The sequence below is a fragment of the Podarcis liolepis genome, assembly GCF_965112155.1.
Source record: "Podarcis liolepis genome assembly, chromosome: W".
NCBI classification, from domain to species: Eukaryota; Metazoa; Chordata; class Lepidosauria; order Squamata; family Lacertidae; genus Podarcis; species Podarcis liolepis.
In genome coordinates, this window is record NC_139568.1 from 16,803,756 (window position 1) to 16,827,088 (window position 23,333).

At 41.2% G+C, this 23,333-nt stretch overlaps 1 protein-coding gene across 1 annotated transcript in view; it reads left to right on the plus strand.

Moving 5' to 3' along the window:
- Window positions 1–282: 282 nt before the first annotated feature.
- LOC310697682 (uncharacterized protein) overlaps window positions 283–23,333 on the plus strand; it is a 198,274-nt gene continuing 175,223 nt past the window's right edge. The window contains exon 1 of the mRNA XM_083484373.1: window positions 283–411. The gene's annotated coding sequence lies outside the window, so the exon portion shown is untranslated. The remainder of the gene's footprint in view (window positions 412–23,333) is intronic.

Consider the following 23,333-nt stretch of genomic DNA (forward strand, 5'->3'; position numbering starts at 1 on the left):
TACAAAATAATGGATCAGGAGGTGGAAGGGGCCATCCAGAACATGCAATTAGGTAAATCTCCAGGACCAGATGGTATGACTTCAAGATATTACAGATCTTTGAAAGAATGGTTAATACAACCATTGAAGGAAGTCTGCAATGAAATATTGGAAGGGAGAAAGGCACCAGAGTCGTGGAAGGAAGCTTACATTACACTTATACCAAAAACAGAGACTGAAAAGACACAGCTCAAGAACTACTGCCCTATATCGCTGCTTAATGTGGATTACAATATTTTTGCAGATATTTTGGCTAAAAGATTAAAAAAGGTGTTAGTGGAAGAAATTCATAAAGACCAAGCGGGCTTTCTCCCGGGCAGACATTTGTCTGACAACATGAGGAATATAATTAATATCCTAGAAAAACTACAAGTGAATATTAATACTAAGGCAGTCTTGATATTTGTGGATGCAGAGAAAGCCTTTGACAACATTTTTTGGAGTTTTATGAAGAAGAATCTACAGGGGATGGGGGTAGGTAAAGGTTTTGAAAATGGCATAGGTGCAATTTATTCAGAACAAAAGGCAAAATTAATTGTGAACAATGTAATGACAGAAGAATTTAAGATTGAGAAAGGGACACGACAAGGTTGCCCAATTTCTCCATTGCTCTTTATATCGGTCCTGGAGGTTTTGTTAAATATGATTAGAAAGGACCAAGAGGTTAAAGGTATACAAGTGGGAGCTAAACAGTACAAACTGAAAGCATTTGCTGATGACTTAGTATTGACTTTACAGGAGCCAGAACCTAGTACTAAAAGGGTATTGGAATTGATTCAAGAATTCGGACAGGTAGCAGGTTTTAAGTTGAATAAGATGAAAACTAAGGTTTTAGAGAAAAACTTAACTGTGAATGAGAGAGAGAAGTTTCAGGAGGAGACAGGACTAACATTGGTTAAGAAAGTGAAATATTTAGGGGTTAACATGACTGCCAAAAATGTGAATTTATTTAAGGATAATTATGAAAAATGTTGGATTGAAGTGAAAAAGGATTTAGAAGTATGGACAAATTTGAAGTTATCATTGTTAGGCCGAATTGCTGTGATAAAAATGAATGTGTTGCCAAGGATGTTGTTTTTGTTTCAAACATTGCAAATTTTGGATAAGATGGATTGTTTCAAGAAGTGGCAGAAAGATATTTCCAGATTTGTTTGGCAGGGCAAGAAGCCTCGAATAAAATTTAAGATATTAACTGATGCCAAAGAAAGAGGTGGATTTGCCCTGCCAGACCTTAAACTTTATTATGAACCAGCTGCTTTTTGAGAGAATGGCTGCTTCTTGAAAACACTGAAGTGTTGGATCTAGAAGGCTTCAATAATGCATTTGGCTGGCATGCATATTTGTGGTACGATAAGGTAAAAGCACATAAAGCGTTTAAAAATCATATTGTTAGAAAAGCATTGTTTAATGTTTGGATAAGATATAAGGATTTGTTAGAAAAGAAAACCCCAAGATGGTTGTCACCAATGGAAGCGAAGACACAGAAAAAACTCAATATGGAGGCCAAATGGCCAAATATTGGGAAATTCTGGAACAAGATGGAGACAGAATAAAATTGCAGAGCTTTGAAAAATTGAAAAACAAAGTGCGAGATTGGCTCCATTATTACCAAATAATGGAGGCATACAATTTGGACAAAAAAGTTGGTTTCCAGGTGGAAAAATCAAAATTGGAAACAGAATTGTTAGACCCAAAAATCAAGAATTTGTCAAGAATGTATAACTTGCTGTTGAAATGGAACACTCAGGATGAAATGGTGAAATCAGCTATGATTAAATGGGCACAAGATGTTGGACATAACATAATGATGGCTGACTGGGAACAGTTATGGACCACAGGTATGAAATTTACGGCATGTAATGCCCTAAGAGAAAATTTAATGAAAATGATTTATAGGTGGTACATGACACCAGTCAAGCTTGAAAAAATTTACCATTTGCCTGATAATAAATGTTGGAAATGTAATGAGACTGAAGGTACATTCTTTCACCTTTGGTGGACATGCCCAAGGATTAAGACATTCTGGGAGATGATTTATAACGAAATGAAAAAGGTATTCAAATACCGTATTTTTCGCTCTATAACACGCACCAGACCATAACACGCACATAGTTTTTAGAGGAAGAAAACAAGGAAACAAATATTCTAAACGAAACAGTGGATATATGATTTTTGTGGTTCATGCTGTGGCCACAGACATGTGATCTGACAGTGAGTTTGGAGTAGCCCAGTGCAAAAATCCTGAGGATCCATGTGGATCCATGCTTTGTAACCACATTTTTGCACCACTGCGTCCCCAGGCAACAGTGGGTGCGTGATTTTTTTTGGTGCAAGATGTAGCCATGGACATGCTATGTGATCTGATGGTGAATTTGGGGTGACCCAGTGCAAAAATCCTGAGGATCCATGTGGATTCGTGCTTTGTAACCATGTTTTAAGTGAGGAAGGAAGGAAAAGCACTCAAGGGACAAGGAACACGTGTGGGGTGGGTGGAGAAGGATGCTGCTAATAATGAAGAAGAGGGGTTTAAGCGGAGAAGGCTCCTCTCCCCTCCCGCTTTGCTTCTTTAAAGAAGCAGGCTCTCTGTCCCTCTCTCCTCCCCACTCCGCGGCTCTTCTCCCGCTTTGCTGTTTCAAAGCGAGCCATGGAGGAGGGAAGGAAGGGGAACCATGGATCCTCTGCTCATGACTGCAGCAGATCCCCTCCGCCACCCGTAGGCATTTGCTCCATAACACGCACAGACATTTCCCCTTACTTTCTAGGAGGAAAAAAGTGAGTGTTATGGTGCAAAAAATACGGTATACCTTCCTGAAGAAACCAGAGGCCTTTCTCCTGGGCATGGTCGGCCAATTGGTGCTAAAGAAGGATAGAACTTTTTTTATGTATGCAACAACAGCAGCAAGAATACTCATCGCGAAGTATTGGAAGACACAAGATTTACCCACCCGGGAAGAATGGCAGATGAAGTTGATGGACTATATGGAACTGGCGGAAATGACTGGCAGAATCCGAGACCAGGGAGAAGAGTCAGTGGAATAAGACTGGAAAAAGTTTAAAGACTATTTACACAAATACTGTAAAATTAATGAATGTTAGAAGAATGTTGGAATGAAGGTATATGGCTTTAGTAGAAATGTTATAAGGAATTAAGTATAAATAGATTAATAGAATATTAAAGGAAAAAATAAGGTTAGAATGTGTTAAGATAATTATAGGATAGAAAACAGAGGAAGATGGAAAGGAATTGCTGAAACAATTAACAGAAGTGGAATACAAAAAGGGAGGTGTGAGGAGGTCGTTGAAATAAGTGAATGAAAGATAAGATACTGAAATTGTTCGATGTGTTTTAAGCTGTTTTTGTTTGGTTATGTGTCAGTGTTATGTAGTGTTTTTGTATTGTATTGTATTGTATTGTATTGTATTGTATTGTATTGTATTGTATTGTATTGTATTGTTCTTTTTTGTAGTAGTGTTGTGTTTAAATTGTTGGAAAAGTAATAAATATTATTTTCAAAAAAAAAAATGAATGCTGACTAACACAAGAAAGGTGTTGTGAGCTGTGAGTAGTTCGACCAGTTCCTGGTGCATGGGGACACTGCTCAGACATGGCTCATCCGTACGCATTACCTTTTCAGCGGCCGAACAATCATAACTACTTGCTGTGGTCCCAGCAGATGCAAGCTACGTTACAGAGAGACTGTCTCTGCGATGCTGTAGCTAAACCTCCTTTGAAGCCTGATGTTGAGGATTTGGAGCAGGACCAGAGGGCAAGAGCTACTATTGTTTTGGCGCTGGATGATTTACAGTTACCCCATGTGCGTGAGTGCAGTTCTGTGAAAGCTGTGTGGGTTGCTCTGCGAAATCTCCATGTGCGGGAGACAGCCAGTTCAAAGCTTTCTATCTGCAAAGCTCTTTATAAATCTCTACTTCAACTGGGAGTGTCGATGCAGAACCATCTCCACAAGTTGCAGATGAAGTTTGCTGCTCTTCGGGAGAGAAGTTGCAATTTACTGGAAGAAGAGAAGGTCTGCATTATTTTAAGTTCTCTTCCTGACAGTTGGGACAATCTTATTCTTTCGCTGGAGTCTATGCGGGAATGGGACTTGACTCTGGACTATGTCAGTGGAAGGTTGCTTGAGGAATGCCAGAAGTGGGAGTGCAGACAGCCGGTAACGCCTAGTGTTTCGACGGGGAGTCGGTTTGTCAAAAACACCAGTAGTTTTTCTGAAGAAAAGCAGCTGTCTCAGCATTCTCTGGAAACTATCAGCGAGGAGTCTGTGTTTGCTGTGCGTCGTTGCTACCGATGTGGTTCTACAAAACATCTGTGGAAAGCGTGTCCAGTAGCGGCAGGTTCCGGGGGTCAGAGGCGTCATCAACAGAAGAAGCATGGTCGGTCGAAGCAGACAGCGCATTCCATCACTGCAGTGGTGAAGTGTCCAGAAGATTAATGACACAATGCTTGGATTGTGGACTCGGGCAGTTTGAGGCATCTAGTTACGTCTGAAGCTTTGTTTACCAAGAAGTCTTCTATGCCAGTGTTTCCCAACCTTTTTTGGGCAAAGGCACACTTGTTTCATGAAAAAAATCTTGAGGCACACCACCATTAGAAAATGTTTAAAAAATTAACTCTGTGCCTATATTGACTATATATAAAGTATATATAAAGTATATATATATATATATATATATATATATATATATATATATATATAGACTATATATAAAGTATATATGAAGACTACGGATTTGTGTCACTGCCCATTTCCATGAAAGATTTATTCATGCATTTTGTACAATGCCACAATCCCACATGCAACTTTTAAAAAGGATGGGAAACACTGGGCTATGCAGCTGAGGGTGCACCGCTTATTGCCAGCAGTGCAAAATAGCTCTGCTTTGCTAATACCTGTTTAGCTGAGTAGGAAGGAGTTACAGTCCAGCAGCGTAGTCCTGTGTTATCCTAGTGCATTGGCCTTTTCAGGAAATTGGAGTCAGCGGGCACAGTTGTGAAAGCAGGGGACAGATTGGAGGTTTCAGCCTTGGGTATCTGGATGCCTGGCTTACCCAAAGATGGAAAGCAAGGGCAGAGGAGCAGACCTGGTTGCTGTCTGACTGTATGCTTAGAGCAGGGCTGGAGAAGGGGCGTGGGGCGGGGCTGACGTTGTCGGTCATCTGGAGGCCTGCCCCGGAGAGACGGAGGCACGCACTCCCCTGGACCACCTTGACGCGCATGTCGTAACCCGGGTCACCTCAGTCGTGCGAATGCGCGCCCAGCCAGGCCTCCCCCGCCGCGCTTCCCATTGCTGGGATTTGCCCAGCTTTCAATCTCAAGGGAGGGAGGGAGGCTGCTCAAGACGCGAGTCGGAGGGGCGGCCTTCCGACGGCTACGAGGGAGGATTTCGCCCCACCGCCTCCACGACCAGGCCTTCGCTTCACCCAGGCGCCCCATCCCTCCACCTTTTGCACGCGCCTCCTTCCCGCACACTTATGCACCCGTTCTTACGTGCAAAAGGCGGCGGCAACTGCAGCTCCTCCTCTTCTAGAGACGAGGCGGGCGCTTGCTGCTGCTGCTGCCACTCGCTGGAAGCTCGCGATGGCTCTCCGTCAGCGAAGGCTTAATGGTTCCTCCCCTCCTCCTCCCCCCCCCCCGCTTCCAGGACGAATGGTACAGCCGGAGAAAGAGCGACACTCGAACTCCCGTGAGGAGGAGGAGCCTCCGACTCCCCTTAACACCTTCCGTGCCAGCTGCGGCTCTCCCTCTCTTACAACAGCCCTTCACATTTCAAGCGGTATCTCCTACCACTTTAAAGAGCGGCGACTTACCCCCCCCAAGGAATCCTGGGAACTGTATTTTGTTAAGGGTGCTGAGAACCGTTAGACTCCCACGGCACACCAGGCAACATCTCGCGGCACACTAGTGTGCCGCGGAACACCGGTTGGGAAACACTGTTCTATGCCTCACAAGCAGGTTGTGTTGGCGGACAGGAGGAAGTCTGAAGTGAGATCTACAGGATCTGTCTTCGTTCCATCTTCACACGAAGTTGGGCAATGTTCTGTGCGTACCTTCGTTGCAAAGCAATTTAATGTCTGTATCTTGTCTTATGCAGTCTGGTTTTTGTGTTCAGTTCAAAGGCACATATTGTGAGATCCAGAAAGATGGTAAGACATTGGGAAGGGCTTTACTGGAAAGTGGTTTATTTGTGTTAAGCCACAATGTCCAAGATTCTGTACTTGCCAGCAGTGATTCACAGCCTAGTTGCAAAAATGAAGCGTTGCATCAGAAATGTTTACATCTATGGCACAGGCGTTTAGGTCACTCTAATTGGCGAAGTGTAATTAAAATGTCAAAGTTAAGTGACGGCTGTGATCTTGCTCAGTCAGAGTAACAAAATCAAACAATTGCTGTTAAAAATTGGCATGCAGGATTGTAAAGGAGCCAAAACACCCATGGAAACAGGTTTTGTTAAAGGTCTGCAAACAGAGCGAAGCTCGGAGTTTGAACATCCTGACCTGTATCAATCAGCAATCGGGAGTCTCATGTATATTTCGCAATGGTCACGACCTGATATCAGTTACACTGTAGGTATTCTAAGCAGACAGGTAGCTAAACCTACTATCAGTGCTTGGAAAGCAGTCAAAAAAGTTCTGCATTACTTAAAGCACACTGCTGATAGTGCTCTGAAAATGAGCTCAGCAGGAGAAGAAGTGTTTAAGTGTTACACAGATAGTGACTGGGCTAACCTACCCAATAGGAAATCAGTAACAGGCGTTGTAATCATGTTTGGTGAGTCACTGGTTGGTAGGAAATCCAGGAAGCAAAGTTTGGTCATGTTGGGATTTTTGACTACGTGCAATTCTGTGCAGCTTCACACAGAATCAATTAAGAGTTGGCAGACAGCCAAAGATGACTGAGCAGAAAGGAGTTATCTGCCTGGAGATATGGGACCCTGGAAACAGCATTACCATTGGTTGAAGTCCTAACAGATTTGCTCCATGTTGATAAGGCTGATAAGCAAATCAAAGCGTTTTCCATGCAGTTAGCCAAAAGGTTTAAAGTAAAAGACCTTGGTTGTGCGAGAAGTTATCTGGGTCTGGAAGTGTGCTGGGTGGATGATGGAAGTTTGTTGCTTAGCCAGGAAAAGAAAATTGAACAACTGCTAACAGCATACGGAATGCAGGACTGCAAATACTCCCATGGATTTAGGTTTTGTTAAGTCTTTGCAAGCTGATGAAAGCTCGGTGTTCGAGCGACCTGATTTATATCAGTCAGCTATTGGGAGTCTACTGTACCAAAAATCAGTTACTGGGCTAGTGTTTTTGTTTGGTGGATCACTAATTGGATGGAAGTCCAGGAAGCAAAGTATAGTCAGCGTATCATCCACTGAAGCTGAATATGCTGCACTGAGCGAGCTCTGCAATGAGCTAGTGTATTACAAGCAGTTGCTTAGAGATTTGGGCATACAATGCAATTCTCCAATTCAGGTGTATGTTGACAATCAAGCTTGTATTGCGCTCAGTAAAACTGAACAGTTTAAGTCTAAATCCAAACATGTAGCGGTAAAATATCAAAATGTTTTGTGTAATGTACAGAGAAATGTCATTGCATGTGAATATGTTCAGAGTGCCCAAAATGTTGCTGACATCTTGACGAAACTGTTGTCGCTTGTAAAAAAGCAAGCAAATGTATGAATGCTTCGGTTTGCAGAACAAAGTTGGGTGAAATACTTTTTATGTGCTCAGAAGTTAATTGCACTGTGTGAGCTGTGAGGGGGTATTGGGATTTTTGACTACGTGCAATTCTATGCAGCTTTACACAGAGTCAATTAAGAGTTGGCAGACAGCCAAAGATGACTGAGCAGAAAGGAGATATCTGCCTGGAGAGATGGGACCCTGGAAACAGCTTTACCATTGGTTGCAGTCTCACACAGGCATGATGATTTATGACCTTACTGACTGGAATGTGTTTTGTTGGTCAGTGTGGTGTTCTGAGAGTCGTTTGGAGTTTGTTAAGAGAGAGCTAGTTAAGATCTGTGTATCTGTTCCTGTATATAGTAACTTGTAGAGTCTGCTGTAAATAATAAAGGTAAAGGTACCCCTGCCCGTACGGGCCAGTCGTGACCGACTCTAGGGTTGCGCGCTCATCTCGCTCAAGAGGCCGGGACCCGGCGCCATCCGAAGACACTTCCGGGTCACGTGGCCAGCGTGACGAAGCTGCAACTGGTGAGCCAGCACCAGTGCCGCACACGGAAACGGCGTCTACCTTCCCGCTATAAAGTGGTACCTATTTATCTACTTGCACTTAGGGGTGCTTTCGAACTGCTAGGTGGGCAGGAGCTGGGACCGAACGACGGGAGCTCACCCCACCGCGGGGATTCGAACCGCCGACCTTACGATCAACAAGTCCTAGGCACTGAGGTTTTACCCACAGCGCCACCCGCTGGGTAGGTAAGTATGCAAGCAAGTAAATAAATATCCACACTTCGAGTTATCCAGAAAGATGAGGAAGTTATTGATAGAGTAGAGTAGACAGTCCTGCAACAGTGATGTGGGGCCAGGGGTGCCCCTAGAGAGGTAGAAGATTGTTCAATGGAGGAGACAAACCTCTAGAGGACTGTAACATACAGAAGCAGGACTGTCAGGAGCCATGCTGTGTCACTGGAGTTGCAAAATCAATTTCATGCCCTCTCGTCGGACACAGATTTTGGGATTATGATCACACCTTATCAAAGTTATCAAACTACCTATTGGATTTATTTACAAAAAAATATTAACACACTTTTACAAGTACTCAATACCGCAACATAGCAATATATTACAGAGAATGACTGACAGGAAAATTAATAGCTCCGCTTTTAAGGCTTCCTTGATCCTACTAATCTGAGGAGACCAACCTCATGGATTCCAATATGAGATTCCTTTAATCATTTATGGACTTTTAAGAACTTTGGGTGAAGTATTCTCCCTTGCTCACAGCTCAAACAGGTATAGTTTTCCCCATGGCCACAGCCTTGGATCCCAACAGAAATGATGGGGGTGGAGACTCTCCTTCGGGTATACAGGACCGAGGCTGTTTAGGGCTTTAAAGGTCAGCACCAACACTTTGAATTGTGCTCAGAAACGTACTGCAGGTCTCTCAGGACCGGTGTTATATGGCCCCCACGGCCACTCCCAGTCACCAGTCTAGCTGCCGCATTCTGGATTAATTGCAGTTTCCAAGTCATCTTCAAAGGTAGCCCCATGTAGAGCGCATTGCAGTAGTCCAAGTGGGAGAGAACTAGAGCATGCACCACTCTGGCGAGACAGTCTGTGGGCAGGCAGGGTCTCAGCCTGTGTACCAGATGGACCAGAATTGACCTGCGCCACCATGGACAGCTGTGAGTCCAAAATGACTCCCAGGTTGCACACCTGGTCCTTCAGGGGCACAGTTACCCCATTCAGGACCAGGGAGTCCCCCACACCCGCCCGCCCCCTGTCCCCCCAAAACAGCACTTCTGTCTTGTCAGGATTCAACCTCAATCTGTTAGCCGCCATCCATCCTCCAACCGCCTCCAGGAACTCACACAGAACCTTCACCGCCTTCACTGGTTCTGATTTGAAAGAGAGGTAGAGCTGGGTATCATCCGCATACTGATGAACACCCAGCCCAAACCCCCTGATGATCTCTTCCAGTGATTCATATTGTTGCGTTCTGAGGCCAAAGAACAGGACTGGACCCTCATTAAAATAAGACACGAGGCTTTGACCAGCAAGGCTCTCGGAGGAAGTGCGTAAACCACGCCCCTAACGAGGCCATTTTATTAACAAAAGAATCCTTCACACAGTGCTCATGAGAACCAATCATATTTCCCCTGAGCATTTCATCAAACCCCATGTGGGGGAAAATTACACTACAACACTAATTAGCATGCATACATTTTGGGGTAAATAAGTTGAGAACTACAAAGGGGAGCAACTGGCAACCCCGGAGGTGAGAAATATACATGATAAGAAGGATGGCCAGAAAGACAGGATCATTATCACCTTCATGTGAGATCTGTTTCCTGGCTCCAAGATTAACATTTTAAGATTACATATTAGAAAAGCTACATCAAAGAAACTGCCCATAGTCTTTAGCTGACCCAGGACTCCTGCCTGTCTGTCAGCGTACATGACTTATCAGGAAAGAGAAATGGAACAGGGATGCAGAGGTGTGGATTGATCAAGAATCATATCAAAATAGTTTAAACCCAGTCAACGCAATGCTTTCATTGCTGACACAGATGGCTTACTCTATATTTGTTATAATTCCTCATAGCAATCCTGTTGAATGGTCACTTTTATTTTTTTTTAAATATATAAATAATATTTATTAATAGTTTCAGGGTAATAGAAAAAAAGAAAAAATACAAAAAACAACAACACTACAATACTTAAAAAAGAAGAAAAAGCACAAAACATAAAAACCAATACAGCAATACAACAAAGAAAATAAAAAAAGAAAAAAGAAAGACACAAATCCCAAATTTCATATCTTTAACTTCCATTTGCTTGTTTCATTGACCTCCTCACACCTCCCTTTTTGTATTCTAGTTTAATTAGTTATTTCAGCAAATTCTTTCCATCTTTCTCGATTTTTGTTAAATAATTTATCTTAACAATTTAACCTAATAATTAGCTCAACAAATTCTTTCCCTCTTTCCCCATATTCTGTTATTCAAATTACCTTAATTTATTTAACCTTATCTTACCATAAAGTACCTTAAAGCTTGAATCTTAATACTCAAATATACATAACCCCTAATATCATTTCTGCTAGAGTCATATAGTTTCATTCCAACATTTTCCTTAATATTCAATGATTTTAGGCTAATTCCCCAAATAAAAAAAATTTCTTTATAAATTTTCTTCCAATCTTCATCCAACGTCTCTTCTTCCTGGTCTTGGGTCGTGTCAGTCCTTACTGTCCATTCCATCTAGTCCATCAACCTGGAAGTCTTATGTCTGAGGCCCTTCTGCAGATCTTCTTCTTGTTGTTTATACTTGCCATTTTCCTTGTCATTTGTTGGTCTCTTTCTTAATTTCTTTCCTTTCTCATTGAGGAGTAGGTCTCTGGGGGGTTCCAACCCAAAATTGTCTCCATCTCCCTTCATCAAACCCTCCCATTCCCCACAGCCCCACTCCCCACAGTCATCAATGTAATACAAAAAATATTTATAAACATATTTCAAGGTCTCTCCAAAGTTAGGACCCTCCTCAGCTCCAGACTCCCCCTGGCCCACTCCAACTTCAATCTTCAATGACAGCGGCTTATACTCGGGTATAAGGGCCTCGGGTTTCTCCATTTGTATTATTTGAGGTGCAGCCGCATCCTCCTCCATTATCTTCTGCACTTGCCCAGTCAGTACAGGTTCATGAGTTGGTCCCTGAATGGTTTCTGTATCAATATTCCCTGTTTGTCCACAGTTGTTAACCACAACAGTCATCAAGTCCATTTTCTCATTCATCAAATCCATCTTCTCGTGCATCTGTTCCAGCAAGGCACTTGTCTTGCATAAAGCAAGCACCCAATCTTCCTCCCAGCTCATCTTTAGTCAAGGTCAGAAAAGACTGGTCCCACGATCTTAATCTCACAGCTGTTGAGTCCTCAAGTAAACTGCAGCAACAATTTAACAAGCTCCCTCTAGGGGAGACAATTTCTATTTGTATCCATTTTTTTAAGGCAAGTCCAACAAAGGAAAATTACTTTCATTTTTCAGATATTTTTCAGATATTTTGTTTCTTTGGAATGCAAAAGGCAACATTGGAATCAGTCTATTTCTCTTCTTTAGCTATCTGTCAAAGTATTCCATTCACAGTCAATGAACCTCTCCAACTATTTCTGTCTCTGACACCCCGTTCCCAGGTTAGAGACGGTGGAAGTTTATCCTTCTTCACTCCCTCTCCTGCAGGGGTTAAACAAAGTTCTTCCCCCTTTTCTCCTACTTCCAAGGGGGTTTCAGTAATTATAAATGAAGGAAATTAGACTTTTTTCACGGCTTTCCAGGCTTTAGCTTACAAAGTTTTTGCTTTAGTCTATATACAAAAAGCGGAAGGCGGACTTCCTGTTTTGAACCTTCCCGCTTCGATGCCAAATTAAGTTATTTCTTGATCCAATTTTCCGTTTCTACTCACGGGTACTTGTTTTGAATCCAATTGTCCACAGGAAAAAGTCAGCGCTCTCCAGCAATGGCTGTGCGGCTTCACTCCGTAAAAATAGCAATCAGTTCGCAGCACCGCGCCACTCACCCCACTTCGCTCCGGTGCCCCGAAAAGGGGTTCCCAGTGAGTAGGGGGGTCTCCTGGTGCCCTGCTGAACCTCACGTTCCCAGGCTTCCTCCGCCTGGGATTTCTAGCGGGTCCCCACCTTCGCCGCGGCGGGAAGACCCAGTTTCTACGGAGCCCATTCCTCCGATCGGAGGAACTCCACCATTCACCAATGGCGCTGACCCAGATATACAAGATATAACTTATGCCTTTCACTTTCTGGCAAAAATTGTGGAAAAGCCTACTACGCAATGTTTCTCTCCTCTTAAGAGAGTGGCAATGTACCTTAAACATACCAAACATTATAGGTTGCAGTTTACAACAAGTATTGACAAAGGTTTTGAAATTTTCTGCAATGCATCTCATGCAGTGGAACTAAATAATTGCAGGGGTGTGTCTGGTATGGTGTTTTGTTATAACGGTTGTCCGTTTGAATGGAAGTCCCAGGCACAAACCATTATTTGTCTCTCCACAAGAGAGAGTGAATTATGTGCATGCGTTCAGGCCACTTGTGATGTAGAATGGTATCTGCAAGTATTTGCAGACCTACAGATGCAAGTAACACTACCAGTAAAAGTTTACCTTGATTCCCAGAGTGGACTCGCTATCCTATGTTCAGAAACCAATACGCAGCGCACTAGAGTCTTAAGATTACATTTACAGTTTATGAAGAAACTAATTGCTGATGAAATGATTGTATTTCAATATGTTCCAGGTGACATCAAATTGCAGAAATTTTTACTAAAGCTCTTCCAAAGGTTACACATGAATGTACATGTACAAAATATGTTTTATGTTTTTGTTCCACAATAATGAACCGCAGGGGAAATGTTGAATGGTCACTTTAAAATGTTTAGGTTCATTATTATTTCACAAGTTGTGTATGTCTTTAAGGGCCAGGGCAAATAACGAGACCCAGTCTTACAGCTGTGAAAAATAGCAGGTGCTCCTAGGTTGTGTTAATTAAGCTGTGTCAGCATTTGGGCATAGTATATAAGGAGCAGCACCTAGCTCTCTCATCACCCTGCGGGGTGGGTTGGTGGTTGGGTCATGTTTGTTGTTGATGTATTTAGTGTATCAGGAGTTTTTGTTTTTGTTATTAAAACCTTGTTTAAGTTATTTTTGAGTCCCTTTTTAATGCATGGTCTCCCCAGCAAGCTCTCTGCAGCGCTACTAAACAGCAAATAGCTGATCACTACACATATAGCTATTATAAAGCATGGGGTTGAGGACAGAACCCTGAGGCACCCCACAAGTGAGAGCCCAGGGGTCTGAACACTCATCCCCTAGCACCAGTTTCTGGACATGGCTGAGGAGGAAGGAGCGGAACCATTGTATAACGGTGCCCCCAGCTCCTAGCCCCTCTAGAAGGTCCAGAAGTATGTTATGGTCGATGGTGTCAAAAGCCGCTGAGAGATCCAGCAGAACTAGGAAACAGCACTCACCTTTGTGCCTAGCCCGCCGGAGATCATCGACCAGTGTGACCAAGACAGTTTCATTCCCACGGTGAGACCTGAACCCGGACTGGAAGGGATCCAAATGGTCCGCATCCTCCAGGCGTTCTTGGAATTGTTCAGCAACCAACTGCTCAATCACCTTGCCCTAGAATGGAAGATTTGAGACTGGGCGATAGTTGGCCATATTGGCCGGGTCTAAAGATGATTTTTAAAGAAGTGGTTTAATGACCGCCTCTTTCAGCGGGTCTGGGAAGGCTCCCTCGCAGAGGGAAGCCTTCACCACCCCGCAGAGCCCATCACCCATCACCCAGCCCTTCCCGGATCGCTTTTATTAGCCAGGATGGGCAAGGATCAAGGATCATCCAGGCAGCCTATCCACATCCTCAGAGGTAACAGATTGGAATTGATCCCATATAACATGACTAGACAGGAGTCCATGTAGAAATAATGGAGACGACATGGGAGTTGGTGATGCAAGTGAGCTGTGCAGGAGCAAGCTGATTGCTAGCTTAGCAGAGGCTCTTTTTTATTAGCAGAAATCAACAGTTGGAAAGGAGTAGTGAAACCACCCTGAACTTTAACATAGTTCCAGCAAGGCACATTTCCAGTGTTAGCGATACACATATCAGACAGGTGCTTCCCCTGACGTTAGACAAAGTCTGATCCACCCGTCATGCTCCAACCAAGTGACACATTTAAGCAAACAGTTTGCGAAAGGACAAAAGGTCAAGAGGAAAAAACTATTTTCCAGCCAAGAAGGCAAGATGTCAGAGAAAGCAAGCGTGATGCTCTTAGACATGCTGTGACATGTTTTGTGCGAGGTTTGACTTCACATTATGGAGCATCACCCCGACACTCCAGCACTCTCCCACCTTGCTTCCATGGTGGAGTCTACCTCCTTCTGAATATGAGTGACTTTATCTGCAAAAAAACTTTGCAAAAGCATTGCAGGAGATCTTGGGGTCCCTACCAGGCCCCAGTGGTGCAGGTGGTTCCGATAGATTGCAAACCACCTGAAAAAGTCTCCTGCTGCTGTTTTCTGCAGATGCAATAGAGGTGGTGAAGAAGGTCCTCTTCACCATCCCCATCGCCACTTGGTAGGCTCGACGTTCAGCTCTAACCCATGTCCGGTCAGATTCAGAAGGAGTTTTCCTCCACCGGCGCTCTAGCTATCTCAACGATTGTTTCATTGCCCTCAGCTTTGGGGGGAAACCACGGGGCTGTCTGGGCTCCATGCAATCAGAGAAGGCACTTCGGAGCCAGACAGTCAATAGCCCTGGTTAACTCCACATTCCAGTGGGTCACCAGGGAATCTTCTGAAATGCCATCAACATGGGATAAAACATCCCCTACCACTCTCTGGAAGACATTTGGATCCATTAAGTGGCGGGGGCAGACCATCTAAATCAGTCTCACCTCCCTGCAGAGGGGAAGGGTCATGGAGAAGTCCAGTTGCACCAGGAAGTGATCTGACCAAGGCACTTCTTTGTTTCGCTTTTACTTAGTGTCAGATCACCAACATCCATAGAGGTGAACACTAGGTCTAAGGCATATCCGGAACTATGAGTTGGGCCAAACTTATTTAGGGACAGCCCCATGGAGGCCATGCTTTCCATGAAGTCCCGAGCGGCCCCTTGTTCATTCGTGTCAGCATGGATGTTAAAAACCCCTAGGACAACCAAACTAGGAGATGTTTGCCACCGATATATCCTTTTCAGTGCCACCGAAGAATACCTGCACCATGCAGATCTGCATCAGCTGGTGGTGGTGGAGATGGACACCTCAGAAAGGGCCTTGGGGGTGGTGCTGTTACAAGAGGACAAAAATGGAGACCTGAGGCCATGTGCCTTCCACTCCCAGAAATTGAATGCTTCGGAGCAGAACTACACTATTTGGGAGCAGGAATTGCTCACCATAAAAGAAGCTCTAGGAATGTGGACACACCAAGTGGAGGTGCACACAGACCACAAGAACTTAGAATACTAGCAAACTGTGAGGCAACTGAACCAGAAGCAAATCAGATGGGCACAGTTCTTTGCTCGATTCAACTTCAGAATATGATACATGCCGAGGCACCAGAACCAGAGGGCGGACACCCTGTCCCAGAAACCTGAGTATCTGGAGGGAGAGTGGAACTCCGGGCTGAGGCAGATTTTATTTTTATTTTTATAATATTTTTTATTGGTTTTCATCAAGAAAAATACATATCGCACCACATTGCAACTTTAACAAGTTTTCTCATTTTTGGGCTTCCTTCAGCCTCTCTGACAATCATCCGAATTAAACTTTTTAATTACACATTTCCTAAATTTGCTATTGCCTTTTAACATACCCTCCCACGTCTGTTTTTCTTTTTTTGCAATATTTCTTAGGTTTTTACAGAGCTTCTTTAAATGCCACTAACGTTATTTCATTATCACTTATACATTCCCAATACTCTACTAACTTTCCCCAGTCCTCGATGAACTTTTGATCTCGTAGATATCTGATCTTCCCTGTCAGTTTATCAAGTTCTGCATAGTCCATCAGCTTCATTCTCCACTCCTCCAATGTTGGTACTTGTTCTTGTTTCCATTTCTGGGCCAATAATATTCTAGCTGCTGTTACTGCATATTGGAAAAGTTTACAATCCTTTCTATTTATTTCATTTCCTGTAATTCCTAAGAGAAAGGCTTCTGGTTTCTTAACAAATGTATATTTCAACATTTTTTTCAATTCATTATATGCCAATTCCCAGAAGCTCTTCACTTTCTTACATTCCCACCACATATGATAGAAAGTACCATCCTTTTCATTGCATTTCCAACATTTCTTGCATGTTTTATACATTTTTGCAAGTTTTACCGGTGTAATATACCATCTGTAAATCATTTTCATAACATTTTCCTTTAATGCAGTACATGCAGTAAATTTAATATTTTCGTTCCATAGTTCAATCCAATCATTAAATTGTATATTATAACCAAAATCTCTGGCCCATTGTATCATTACAGATTTAACTTCTTCATCCTTTGTATGCCATTCCAGCAATATCTTATACATTTTAGATAGAATTTTATATTCATTATTTATTATTTCTATTTGAAATTTTGAATCTTTCTCTACGAATCCATATTCCTTAAGATCTTTTTTAAACATTTTGTTTATTTGAAAATAATGCAACCAATCATATACAAACTCTTTTACTTCATCATATGGTTTCATTTTCCATTTCCCCCCTTCCTTAACAATCAAATTCCCATATGTAATCCAATTCCTTCTCATATTGATTTTTTTAACACTCATAACCTCTAATGGAGACAACCAGTGCGGAGCTTTTGGTTCAAGTAGGCTTTTATACCCATCCCATATTTCTATCAACGATCTTCAGAAAATGTGGTTCTCAAAGCCTTTATGGATTTTCTTCTTTTCAGACCATAAATATGTGTGCCACCCAAATCTATTATCAAATCCTTCTATATCTAACAACTCTGTATTTTCTAATTTTACCCATTCCTTTAACCAACAGAGACATGAAGCTTCATAATATAATTTCAGGTCTGGCAGGGCGAAGCCTCCTCTTTCTTTAGCATCTGTTAGTAACTTAAATTGAATTCTTGGCTTCTTACCCTGCCAGATATACCTTGAAATTACTCTTTGCCATTCTTTAAAGGTCACAGTCCCTTTGATTATTGGAATTGTCTGAAACAAAAATAGCAATTTTGGCAGTACGCTCATCTTTATCGTTGAAATCCTCCCCCACAATGATAACTTCATTCGTCCCCACACCTCCAGATCTTTCTTTATTCCATTCCACACTGGTATATAATTATTCTGATACAAATCAATATTCTTAAGGGTTATCCAAATACCCAAATATTTCACCTTCTTCACCACTTCTATGCCGATTTGTTGTTGCATTATTCCTATCGTATCTTGGTCCATATTCTTAGCAATTATTTTAGTCTTTTTCTTATTCAATATAAATCCTGCCACTTGACCAAATCTTTCCACCTCCGTAAGTATATTTTTGACACTTTTTAATGGTTCTTCCACCATTAAAACCAGATCATCGGCAAAGGCTTTAACCTTATATTCATTCCGGCCTACTGCAACCCCTTTTATTACCTCATTTTCCCTTATAGATTTTAGAAAGACTTCCAGGACCATGATGAATAACAGTGGCGAAAGTGGACACCCTTGTCGTGTACCCTTGGTTATCCCTATTTCTTCCGTAATCACGTTGTTAACAATTAACTTAGCTTTCTGTTCAGTATATATTGCCTTTATTCCATTGAGAAATTCTTTCCCCACCTCCATATATTCTAATTTTTTTAACATAAAATCCCAAGATATATTATCGAAGGCCTTTTCTGCATCCACAAATATTAACATAGCTTGTTTCTCATTCCTGGCAGTCAGATATTCCAAAATATAAATTATATTCCTTACGTTGTCTTTGATCTGTATGCCAGGTAGGAAACCCACTTGATCTTTGTGAATGACTTCTTGTAATATTTTTTTAATCCTCCTTGCTAAGATACTTGCAAAGATTTTGTAATCTGTATTTAGTAATGAAATAGGCCTGTAATTTTTGACTTGTGTTAAATCGGAATCTTGCTTTGGAATAAATGTAATAAATGCTTCTTTCCACGTTTCCGGAATTTCTCTTTCCTTAAGAATATTGTCCATAACTTCTTTCAGAGGTATCAACAGGATGTGTTTCATTTCTTTATAGTAGCTTGCTGTAAATCCATCTGGTCCCGGAGCTTTCCCTTTTTAAAGTTCTTCTATAGTCTCTTTTATTTTCTCAATTTCTATTGGGGCATTCAGCCTGTCTCTTTATTCCGTCGCGATCTTCTGCACCTTTTTTTCTTTTAAGTATCTTTCTATTTTTCTCATATTATTCTTCTCTGTTCTTTTATATAAATGTCTGTAAAAGTCCAAGAATCCTTTTTTAATACCTTTTGGACTGTCTATTTCTTCTCCATCCACGATGATTTTATTAATTGTATTCTGTTCTTTTCTTTTTTTAATTTGCCATGCCAGCCATTTACCTGATTTGTTAGCAGATTCAAAGTTCCTTTGTCTCATTCTTTTTATATTCCATTCTACTTCTTTGTTAATTATCATCGCAAATTGAGTTTACAGAGCCTTTATATTCTGTTTTACTTTTTCATTATTTGGTTTTTTAACTAATTTTTGTTCATTGTCCATTATTTGTCTTAAGATTTCCTTCTTGCCTCTCTGCTTTTATTTTTAATTGAATTCTGCTGAATAAAAAATCTTCTCATAACCGCTTTGCTGGCATCCCATACTGTATTCATTTTCGTAACTTTATTAGAGTTGTTTACAAAATAGTCCATCAGGTTCTTTTGAGCTTTCTCAATAATTTTTTGGTCATCTAGAAGATAGTCGTTCATTCTCCATCTAAATGTTCTTTCCTCATATCCTTGTAAAGTCAGTTTTATTTCCATTCGGTGCATAGATCCCGACAATTATTATCCCCCCCCCTTGCCATTTGATCTGGACTCCAATGATTTTTCCTTCTTCATCTTTGAAGATTTGTTGAGCTTCGATTTTGTTTCTAACATATAGTACAATCCCTCTCTTCTTATTCTTGTCAGAAGATATAAATTCGTTTCCCAGTCTTTTGTTAATCAAAACTTTTCTATGTTTTCTTGCCACATGAGTTTCTTGTAGACAATTTATATCCAAATTTTTCCTTTTTAGACATTGTTCAATTCTGTTCCTTTTTTTCTGTCATTCATACCATTAATGTTCCAATTCAAAATTTTTAATGCCATTTCGATCTCCTGATTAAATAAAAACTTTTATTATTATTTAAAGTCCTTCTGCTTTCCCTTCTTCTTCTTCTTGCTCCTCTTCCTCTTCTTCCTCTGTTTCTTTTCCATTCTCGTCTTCATCATCTTTCAACTCCACTCCTCCTGTTGCTCCTGCTCCTCCCACGGCTCCCTTTTCTTCTTCCTCTTCTGATCTTAGTTCCTTATATTTTCTCAGGAATTTCTGGGCTTGTCAGTCTATGCTTCTTGCTTTTATAGAAGAAGGAAACTCCTTCGGGAAATTCCCATCTAAATTCTATTTTTTTTTATAATATTTTTTATTGCATTTTTTCCAGATAGAAATGAACAGCACAGAAAAACAAGGAAAACAAGAAAAGAAAAGAAAAAAGACAGATTATTTCCAGAGCTTGTTTCAATCCACCAACGGACTTCCCCACATCTCCCGCACAGTGCATTCTTAATAATAAATTTGTCAGCAAATTATAACCTTATTTCATGTGTTTCTTTTGTACTTTCAATTGCATTTTAAGTTTAAATTACTTATTATCCAAATTACTCAATAAACACATATATTATCCTTTTTTAAACATTTAAACATTGGTTCTTTCATTATTATTATCTAATTTCATATGTATTCCACTCTCATTGCTGGGGCTATCCTTCCAAATCGTACGAAATCCTATAATTCATATAACTTAGAAAGTTTTTGCAAATAGTCCTTAAATTTCTTCCAGTCCTCCTCCATTGTTTCTTCTCCCAGATCTCGGATCCTGGCAGTCATCTCGGCTAACTCCATATAGTCAATCAATTGCGTTTGCCACTCTTCCAGTGTGGGCAAATCTTGAGTCTTCCAATATTTGGCAATAAGAATTCTTGCTGCTGTGGTTGCATACATAAAAAATGTTCTGTCCTTCTTTAACACCTTTTGGCCCATAATGCCCAAGAGGAAGGCCTCCGGTTTTTTTGGAAAGGTGTACTTAAACACCTTTTTTAGCTCGTTGTAGATCATTTCCCAGAAGGCCTTCACTCTTGGACAGGTCCACCAAAGGTGAAAGAATGTTCCTTCAGCCTCCTTACACTTCCAACATTTGTTATCAGACAAATGGTATATCTTAGCAAGCTTGACTGGGGTCATGTACCTCCTATATATCATTTTCATAATGTTTTCTTTCAAGGCATTACATGCCATGAATTTCATACCGGTGGTCCATAACCTTTCCCAGTCTTCAAACATGATATTGTACCCAATGTCTTGAGCCCACTTCATCATGGCTGATTTAACTGTCTCATCCTGAGTATTCCATTTAAGCAGCAAGTTGACCTTATCCTTTAATTTTTCAAAGCTCTGCAACCTCCAATTATCTCCAATGTTTTCTATTATTTCCCAATATTTCGGCCAACCGGCCTCCATATTGGGTTTTTTCCAAGCCTTGGCCTCTATTGGTGATAGCCACCTCGGAGTCTTACTTTCAAGTAAGTCTTTGTATTTCATCCAGACCATAAAAATTGCTTTCCTGACAATATGGTTTTTGAACATTCCATGTGTTTTTGCCTTGCCGTACCACAAATACGCATGCCATCCTAACGAGTTGTTAAAACCTTCCAGGTCTAGGACATCTGTGTTCTCTAATAAGATCCAATCTTTCATCCAGCAGAAGGCTGCAGCTTCGTAGTATAACCTTAAGTCTGGCAGGGCAAACCCCCCTCTTTCTTTTGCATCAGTTAGTATTTTAAACTTTATTCGGGGCTTTTTGCCCTGCCAGACAAACTTTGAGACGTCCTTCTGCCACTTTCCAAAACATTCCACTCTGTCCACGATCTGCAAGGTTTGAAATAAAAACAACATCTTTGGCAAAACATTCATTTTTACAGCTGCAATTCGGCCCAGCAAGGAAAGGTTCAATCTTGACCAAATTTCTAAATCTTTCTTAACTTCTAACCAACATTTTTCATAGTTGTCTTTAAACAAATTCAAATTTTTAGACGTCAAGTTTACCCCCAGGTATTTCACTTTTTTAACCACAGTTAGCTCTGTTTCCTTCTGAAACCCCTCTGTTTCTAAAGGTGTCAAGTTTTTCCCCAAAACTTTAGTTTTTTGTTTATTCAACTTAAATCCTGCCACCCGACCAAATTCTTGAATCAGTTCTAAAACTCTTTTTGTACTAGATTCTGGCTCCTGTAATGTTAAAACTAAGTCATCTGCAAATGCTTTCAGTTTATATTGTTTCACTCTGACCCGTATCCCTTGTATTTGCCGGTCCCTCCTAATCATATTCAGCAGCACCTCCAGGACTGATATAAATAGTAGGGGGGATAGGGGGCACCCCTGGCGTGTTCCTTTTTCAATATGGAACTCCTCTGTCACCACATTGTTCACTATCAACTTAGCTTTTTGTTCTGAATAAATTGCTTCTATGCCATTTTCAAACCCCCGTCCCACTCCCATCCCTTCCAAGTTTTTCTTCATAAATTTCCAAGAAATGTTGTCAAAGGCCTTCTCTGCGTCGATAAAAATTAACACTGCTTTAGTGTTAATATTTGTTTGCAAAAGTTCCAGAATATCTATAATATTCCTAGTGTTGTCAAACAAATGCCTACCAGGGAGAAAGCCTGCTTGGTCCTTATGAATTACTTCATTTAAAACCTTTTTCAATCTACTTGCCAAAATGTCTGCAAATATTTTGTAATCCACATTTAGGAGTGAGATGGGACGGTAGTTCCTAAGTTGAGTCTTTTCAGTTTCCAGTTATGGTATCAATGTGATGAAGGCTTCTTTCCACGTTTCCGGTGCCCTTCCTCCCCCCATAATCTGGTTACACACCTCCATTAGTGGTTGTATCAAATAGTCTTTCAACGTCCTATAATACTTGGAGGTAAGCCCATCTGGGCCTGGAGACTTGCCCAACTGCATATTCTGAATGGCATCCTCAATTTCCTGTTGTGTTATTTTACAGTTCAAGATTGATCTCTTCTCCTGAGATAATTCTGGTAAACCGTTGAGTTTCAAAAACTAATCCATCTCAGACACTTCCTCAGGCCCTTGTGTATACAACTTTTTAAAATATTTCTGGAAACACTTTCTCATTTCGCCTGGTTTCTGGATAGTTTTCCCTTCCACCTCTAGATTGGTAACATAGTTCAGTTTCTGTCTTTTTCAACTGCCATGCCAGCAGTTTCCCACATTTATTCGCTGACTCAAAAGATCTTTGTCTCATTTGTTTAATTTTCCATTCCACTTCTTGATTTATCAGTTTCATATATTGTGACTGGTGGAATTTAATTTCTCGCAGAATCTCTTTTGATTTTGGTTTAGATCTCAATCTTTTCCTCTCCGTCTCTTATCTTCTCTAATATTTTATCCTTTTTTCCATTCCAGAGTTTTTTCTTAATCGTATTTTGTTGTATCAGAAACCCTCTCATTACAGCTTTACTTGCGTCCCAGATCGTTCTTTTTTCAACCGAAGTGTTCAAGTTAATTTCAAAATAGTCCTTTAAAGTTTTTTGGGCCTTCTTTACAATCTCTTGATCTCTAAACAGGCTGTCATTCATTTTCCATCTAAAGGAGCCGGCTGGGGTAAATCTCACTTCCATTTTCAGGGCATTGTGGTCGGAGCAAGTCTTTGGGCAGATTTCCACTCTTATAGTCTTTGGTGCCAGCCCTCTAGTTGTCCAGATTTGGTCGATTCTTGTCCATGACAAGTGGGCCTCAGAAAAGAAAGTTCCTTCTTTACCTAGGGGGTTCCTTGTCCGCCAAATATCAATCAAGTCCATA